At 47.8% G+C, this 7,810-nt stretch overlaps 1 non-coding gene across 1 annotated transcript; it reads left to right on the top strand.

Moving 5' to 3' along the window:
* The first annotated feature begins 7,285 nt into the window (after positions 1 to 7,285).
* Positions 7,286 to 7,404, top strand: LOC133376010 (5S ribosomal RNA). Its single transcript, XR_009760392.1, has one exon. It is a non-coding gene; the product is annotated as a 5S ribosomal RNA (ribosomal RNA).
* The last annotated feature ends 406 nt before the right edge of the window (positions 7,405 to 7,810 follow it).

Genomic DNA, 7,810 nt, shown 5'->3' with positions numbered 1-7,810 from the left:
CCACTCTGGTTTGACCTCAGCACCACCACTCTGCCCTGCCTCAGACTAATTTCCAGATAAGTTCAGGGACAGGCTTACTATTGAATTAAGGTTTTAAAAACCTAATTAAACATGTAGCAGGAAGAGGGGCAGGGAAAGGAGACCTTGCATCTCCTCCTCCACATGACTGAGACAGGGGTCAATTATGCAGGGTGTTGCAATTCCTTCTTCCCCCCATCAATGCTTCAGTGGAGAATTACAGCATTCTGCAGAATTGCCCCCTCTGCTGAACAGCTGATCAGCAGAGGGGGTGATCCTGCACTGGTGATGATGAGCAAGTGACTCTCCCTAAGGAAATCCACTTGTACAGCATCCCCCTTACAATGAAGAACCACCAGAGGATTGATCCTGCTGGAGATGGGGTGGAGAGGCAGCAGGCAGGCAGGAAGCTATCTCCTCCTGGAAGACACAGCCAGGATCTGAGGTAGGTCTTGGCCTTGTTTTCCCTCTCTACCTGCCTCTTCTTCCTATCCTATGCCCCCTGATAGCCATGAATTGTTCTGGGTCACCCAACCCAACCCATAGCTATTTGTGTCTGAACCCAACTTGGCTGAGTCCCAAATGCCTCCAAAGAGGCTCAGATCAACTCAGAAATGAGCAGAGCTATTTCCTGATTTTTTGAAAAAAAAAATACTTTTTTTGGCTTAGAATCGTAGAGTTGGAAGGGGCCTATAAGGCCATCGAGTCCAACCCCCTGCTCAGTGCAGGAATCCAAGTTAAAGCAGACCCGACAGGTGGCTGTCTAGCCACCTCTTGTATGCCTCCAGTGTTGGAGAGGCCACCACCTCTCTAGGTCATTGCTTCCATTATCGTACCGCTCTTACAGTTAGGAAGTTTTTTCCTAATTTTCAACCAAAATCGGGCTTCCTGTAACTTGAGCCCATTATTCCATTTTCTGCACTACTGGGTGATCGAGAAGAGATCCTGGCATTCCTCTGTGTGACAATGTTTCAAGTACTTGAAAAGTGCTATCATATCTCCCCTCAGACTTCTCCAGGCTTAACATGCCCAGTTCTTTTGGTCTGTCCTCATAGGGCTTTGTTTCCAGTCCCCTGATCACCCTCGTTGCCCTCCTCTGAACTTGTTCCAGTTTGTCTGCATCCTTCTTAAACTGCAGTGCCAGAACTGGACGCGGTACTCAAGATGAGGCCTAACCAGTGCTGAATAGAGGGGAATCAATACGACATGCAATTTGGAAACTATACTTCTGCAAATGCAGCCTAAAATAGCATTTGCCTTTTTTGCAGCCACATCACACTGTTGACTCATATTCAGCTTGTGATCAACAACAATCCCAAGATCCTTCTCGCATATAATATTGCTGAGCCAAATATCCCCCATCTTATAACTGCACATTTTGTTTCTTTTTCCTAGGTGTAGAACTTTGCACTTATCCCTGTTAAATTTCATTCTGTTGTCTTCAGCCCAATGCTCCAGCCTATCAAGATCCCTTTGAATTTTGTTTCTGTCTTATAAAGTATTAACTACTCCCAATTTTGTACCATCTGCAAATTTGATAAGCATTCCCTGCATCTCCTTATCCAACTCATTAATAAAAAAACTTGAAGAGCACTGGGCACAGGACTGAGCCCTGTGGTACCCCACTCATTACCTCTCCCAGTTTGAGAAGGAACCACTGATAAGCACTCTTTGAGTATAATTTTGTAGACAACTGTGGATCCACCTGATAGTTGTTCCATTCAGCTTACATTTATCTAGCTTGCTAATCAGAATATCATGGGACACTTTGTCAAAAGCTTTGCTGAAGTTGAGATATATTATGTCCCACTGTCTACCAGGAAGGGTACCCAATAAAAAAATGAGATAAAATTAGTCTGGCAAGATTTGTTCTTGTGAAATCCATGTTGGCTTCTAATCATCAGTGCACTGTTTTCAAGGTGCTTACAGACTGACTGCTTTATAATCTGCTCCAGAATTTTCCCAGGGATCGATATCAGGCTGATTGGTCTGTAATTCTCAGGTTCCTCCTTTCTGCTTTTTTTAAGATAGGGACAACATTAGCCCCCCGCCAGTCCTTCGGCACTTCACCAGTCCTCCACGATTTCGCAAAGATAATAGACAGTGGTTCTGAGAATTCTTCAGCCAGTTCCTTTAATACTCTAAGATGCAGTTCATCGGGCCCTGGAGATTTGAACTTGTTCAAAGTTATTAGGAATTCCTTGACCATTGACCAAAATCAAGCTGCAATCCTGCCCTTTCAATTTCACATTTCCCAGGAGGGCCATAGAGCCTCGTTTGGGAGAAGACTGAGCCAAAGTAGGAATTGAGCACTTCTGCCTTTTCTTTGTCATCTGTTATCATTTTGCCATCCTCATTGAGTAGCTGTGCCACCATTTCTTATCTCTGTCTATGGATGTACCTGAAGAAAGCTTTTTTGGTGCTTTTGGCATCTTTCTATAAGCTCATCTCATTCTCAGCTTTAGCCTTCCTGATGCTATCCTTGCAATTCCATGCTACCTGTTTGTACTCTTCCTTTGTGGCCTGACCTTTCCACTTCCTGTATGTGTCCTTTTTTGTTTTCAGATAATCTCTAAGCTTTCTGTGAAACCGCATTGGTTTCTTCTGCTGTCTTGAATTGTTTGCCATTGTGCCATTAGAATTTCCTTTTCTCGTTAGGGTTGCTTGCCACAGAACCTTATTTACAATTGTTCTGAGTTTAATAATAATAATAATAATTTAATTTTTGTGTCGCCTATCTGGCCGAAGTCACTCTAGGCGACGTACACAATTAAATTCCAGTAAAATTACAATTTAAAATACAGAGCAAATACAATACAGCATCATAAAACAGTGTATAAACAATGGGCATTCAGTAATATTGATAAAGATTAGCCCACCCCGGAGGTCCCGAAGGCCTGTTCAAAAAGCCAAGTTTTTAATGCTCAGCGAAATGCATCCAGGGAGGGGGCATGTCGAAGATCGAATGGGAGGGAGTTCCAGAGAGTGGGGGCCGCCACTGAGAATGCCCTCTCCCTAGTTCCCACCAACCTAGCTGTTTTTGTTGGTGGTACCGAGAGAAGGCCCTGCGTGGCTGACCTGGTCAGGCGGCTTAATTGGTGGTACTGGAGGTGTTCCTTCAGGTAAACTGGGCCGAGACCGTATAGGGATTTAAAGGTTAATACCAACACCTTGAATTGGGCCCGGAAAACAACTGGAAGCCAGTGTAGATGAACTAACACCGGCGTAATGTGGTCACGGCGGCGGCTATTTGTGAGCAGACGAGCCGCCGCATTTTGTACCAGCTGTAGTTTCCGGACCGTTTTCAAGGGTAACCCCACGTAGAGCGCATTGCAGTAGTCCAATCGAGAGGTGACCAGGGCATGTACTACCAGTGGGAGCTGATGAATAGGGAGGTAGGGTTGCAGCCTCCGGATAAGATGTAGTTGATACCAAGCTGCCCGGCTCACTGCTGAAATCTGAGCCTCCATGTACAGCTTGGAATCAAGAACAACCCCAAGGCTGCGGACCTGATCCTTCAGGGGTAATCTTATCCCACTGAGTTCCAAGTCAACAATACCCAACCTTCCCCTGTCACCCACAAGTAGCACCTCGGTTTGGTCAGGATTGAGCTTCAGCCTGTTCCTTCCCATCCATCCACTCACGGATTCCAGGCACTTGGACATGGTCTCCACAGCCAACTCTGGTGAAGATTTAAACGAGAGATAGAGCTGCGTGTCATCTGCATAGATTGAATAATACTGGCGTAATATGAACACGGCGACGACTTGTGAGCAGACGAGCCGCCACATTCTGTACCAGTTGAAGTTTCCGGACTGTTTTCAAGGGTAACCCCACGTAGAGCGCATTGCAGTAGTCTAATCGAGAGGTGACCAGGGCATGTACTACCAGTGGGAGCTGATGAACAGGGAGGTAGGGTTGCAGCCTACGTATGAGGCTGCGGACCTGGTCCTTCAGGGGTAATTGTACCCCATTAAGCCTCAGGTCAACAGGGCCCAACCTTCCTCTGTCTCCCACAAGCAGCACCTCGGTCTTGTCAGGATTTAGCTTCAGCCTGTTCCTTCCCATCCATCCACTCACGGATTCCAGGCACTTGGACAAGGTCTCCACAGCCAACTCTGGTGAAGATTTAAACGAGAGATAGAGCTGCGTGTCATCAGCATATTGGTGACACCGCAGCCCAAATCTCCTGATGATGGCTCCCAGCGGTTTTAAATAGATGTTAAATAGCATGGGGGAAAGGATAGAACCCTGTGGCACTCCGCAAGTGAGGGGCCAATGGTCTGAAACCTCATCCCCCAATGCTACCTGTTGATGCCTGTCAGGGAGAAAGGAACGGAACCACTGTAAAACAGTGCCTCCTATTCCGAAACCTCCCATGCGATCCATCAGGATACCGTGGTCAACGGTATCAAAAGCCGCTGAGAGATCCAGGAGGACAAGAAAGGTGAATTCTCCCCTATCTAATGCCCTCCTCATATCATCCACCAGAGTGACCAAGGCTGTTTCAGTACCATGTCCAGTCCTGAAACCCGATTGGTATGGATCCAAATAATCCGTTTCCTCCAAGTGTGCTGACAGCTGATTTGCCACCACTCACTCAATGATCTTGCCCAAAAATGGCAAATTCGAAATGGGGCGAAAGTTGTTCAAAACTTGGGGATCCAAGGAGGACTTTTTCAAGATAGGTCTTACAATTGCCTCCTTGAGGGCCGATGGCATTACACCCCCCTTCAAGGATGCATTTACCACCGCCCTGATCCCTTCGCCCAATTTCTCTTTGCAGTTCATAAGGAACCATGAAGGGCAAGGATCAATCAGACAGGTGGTAGGCTTTACAGTTGAAAGTACCTTGTCCACATTCTCAGAAGGAAGAGGCCGGAACCGATCCCATTGAACCGGATTGCAGCTGGCCAACTCTGGATCATCTACTGCATCCACGGCGTACGGAATTGAGTTCTTTAGGTGTTTGACTTTATCGGCAAAGTGCCTTGCCAATTTGTCACAGGAAGCCTTAGAATGTTCCAGGGGTTCCTGGGCAACTGGACCGACCAGGCTTCGGACCACCTGGAACAGCTTCCTGGGACAGCACTCTGCGGATGCAATAGAGGCAGCAAAGAAATCCTTCTTTGTTGCCTTTATTGCCACCTGGTAGGCAGCTATTGCTGCTCTAACCTGTGTTCGAGCATCTTCAGAACGGGATTTCCGCCACCGGCGTTCTAGTCGTCTCACCTCCTGTCTCAGACTGCGCAACCGGGGTGTGTACCACGGTGCTGTCTGGGTTCTGTTCAGGGGGAGAGGACGTTTCGGAGCCACCCGGTCTAATGCCCTGGTGATTCCCTCGTTCCACTCCGTCACCAGGGTTTCGACCGGACGACCTTCAGCAGGTTCCAATTCCCCAAGCGCAGTCAGGAATCCAACCGGATCCATCAGGTGCCTGGGGCGGACCATTCTAATAGGTCCTTTACCCCTGCGGAGGCTGTGTGGCATTGAGAGATCAAAGTTCACCAGATAGTGATCTGACCATGACACGGGGTAGAAGAAATAGCCCCCAACTTCAGACCACTCACCTCCGTTCCCAGGACAAATACAAGGTCGAGAGCATGACCGGCTACATGTGTGGGCTCAATATTACTAAGGCACAGTTCCCAGGAAGCCATGGTTTCCAGGAAATCACGAGGGGCTCCAGTGAGAGTGGTCTCGGCATGCACGTTAAAGTCCCCCAACACTAACAGTTCTGGGGTCAGTGTTCGTACATCCGAGACCAACTCAAGCACCTCGGTCAGGGAGTCTGCCGTGCAGCGGGGTGGGCGGTACACAAGCAGAATCCCCAAACTGTCCTTCGGGCCCAACCTCCAGTACATGCAATCAATGAACTTGGTCCTTGGGAGCGGAGGCCTGGTGAAAACCAGAGACTCCCGATAGATGACTGCCACTCCCACTCCCCGCCTTCCTACCCTTGGTTGCTGCACACAATGGAAACCTGGTGGACACATGGCCTCAAGAATGGGAGCTGAGGCTTCGTCCAACCAGGTCTCCGTGATACACACCAGGTCTGCACACTCATCCAGAATCATATCATGGATGACAGATGTTTTTTGTGTTATAGACCTGGCGTTACACAGCAGCAGTCGAAGGTCGGTAGGAATCCTGCTTCCCCCAGTTGACTTCTGGTTTTGGGCAGACCCGGAACAGGGGATGGGTATTAAGCATCTATCCCTTGTTCCTCTAAGTTGACGTGGTCTGCCACTAACATCAATCCAGCACCTGCCGCCCAAACTTGGTATGGCTTGGCCCCCATCCTTCTCTATCACATCCCCCCTAGGTTTACACATGCCCCTATCTCTGTTGCCTGAAGGGCAGGCCTACCCTCCAATAATAAAAGCAAAAAACAAGAAAATCACCCGATGTACCCCGGAGACTGCTAGCTGCTCCTTTAAAACTGCAGTAATGAAGAAAGATTTAAATCCTAAATTATCCACATCCATACATTCTAACATACATTATAAATTAAATAAAAACTATCCACACTCATACAATTAAACGTAAATGTATTACAACACAATCATACATCAATCACCCAGTAACAATAATCAATTTTATAGCTGTAAAAGTAAATGGAGTAGTGGTCCTAATAACAGATGGTATCAATGGCATACAGACAGTCATCGTGGTGACAGAGCCACCGCACTGTCCGACAACAACGCCAGTGCAAGATGGTATCCGCATCCAAGCCAGCCGGTAAGACAGCAGCAATACAATAGTGCCCCAACGGCCAGCAAAGGACAGAAGCAGCAACAATGGTGGTGTCGACGACGTAGAGCCGTGGCAGTGGTGACCCACAATGTTCAGTGGTGAACAACAGCTGCTCTCTCTCCCTGGGCAGTGGTGACGTTCCTTTTCTGCAGGCAGAAGGTCTCCCAGGCCCCTCGGTCAGCGAATCTATATATCCCTCTAAAGAGGGACAGATGGAGAAGTCAGTCGCAGCTAGGTGAGTGCCTGGGACCTGATCCTGCAGGGTGTGGCACCAGTCAAGCGGCAGCAGACCAACAGAAAAAGGCAATGATGGTAGTGGCCAGAAACCGAAAGCAATAGTAGCAGCAACGTCGGCAATAGTAGCTCTCCCTGGGCAGCAACGATATTCTTCCTCCGACGATGTTCCTCTTCCAGCAGGCAGATTAAAATAGACTTTCCTGAAGTCTAGGGTAAGTGTATGGCTACTCTCAGTTTTTGATTCCTTTGAAATCAAGAACTCTAGAATAGCGTGGCCTACGGACATACTACCCTGAACATGCCTAATCTCATCTGATCTTGGAAGCTAAGCAGGGTCAGGCCTGGTTAGTACTTGGATGGGAGACCGCCTGGGAATACCAGGTGCCGTAGGCTTAGAGGAAGGCAATGGAAAACCTGAATACCTCTTACCATGGGCTGGTTCACATGGCGATTTAATGTGAGATGGGTTCTACTTGCATGCCTGCTTAATTTGCACAGTTCACATGATGTAGGAGGCAAAGGGAAGGCATCACACTGCTTTCCCCTTTTAATCCGCAACAAATCAATCCAATTTTAATCCGACAAGGGAAGGAAAAACCATCTGTGCTTTGCGTGTCTAGGGGCTTGTAGACACTTGGCTCTGATGCTTTGGTGAGTCCACACCCACTCCCTCCTCCTCCCTTTGTTTATGTCATTTCCTGCTGGCTCCCGTTCTGCAAACAGTGTTTTTTTTTCTTTCCCCCCTAACTTGTGCAAAAAAGCATAACTCATTCAAACAAATATTTGTATTTCTCCTGGA

The sequence above is a fragment of the Rhineura floridana genome, chromosome 1, assembly GCF_030035675.1.
Source record: "Rhineura floridana isolate rRhiFlo1 chromosome 1, rRhiFlo1.hap2, whole genome shotgun sequence".
Taxonomy (NCBI): domain Eukaryota; kingdom Metazoa; phylum Chordata; class Lepidosauria; order Squamata; family Rhineuridae; genus Rhineura; species Rhineura floridana.
Note: the sequence above shows the minus strand (reverse complement) of the source record. Positions and strands in the feature narration are given on the sequence as shown.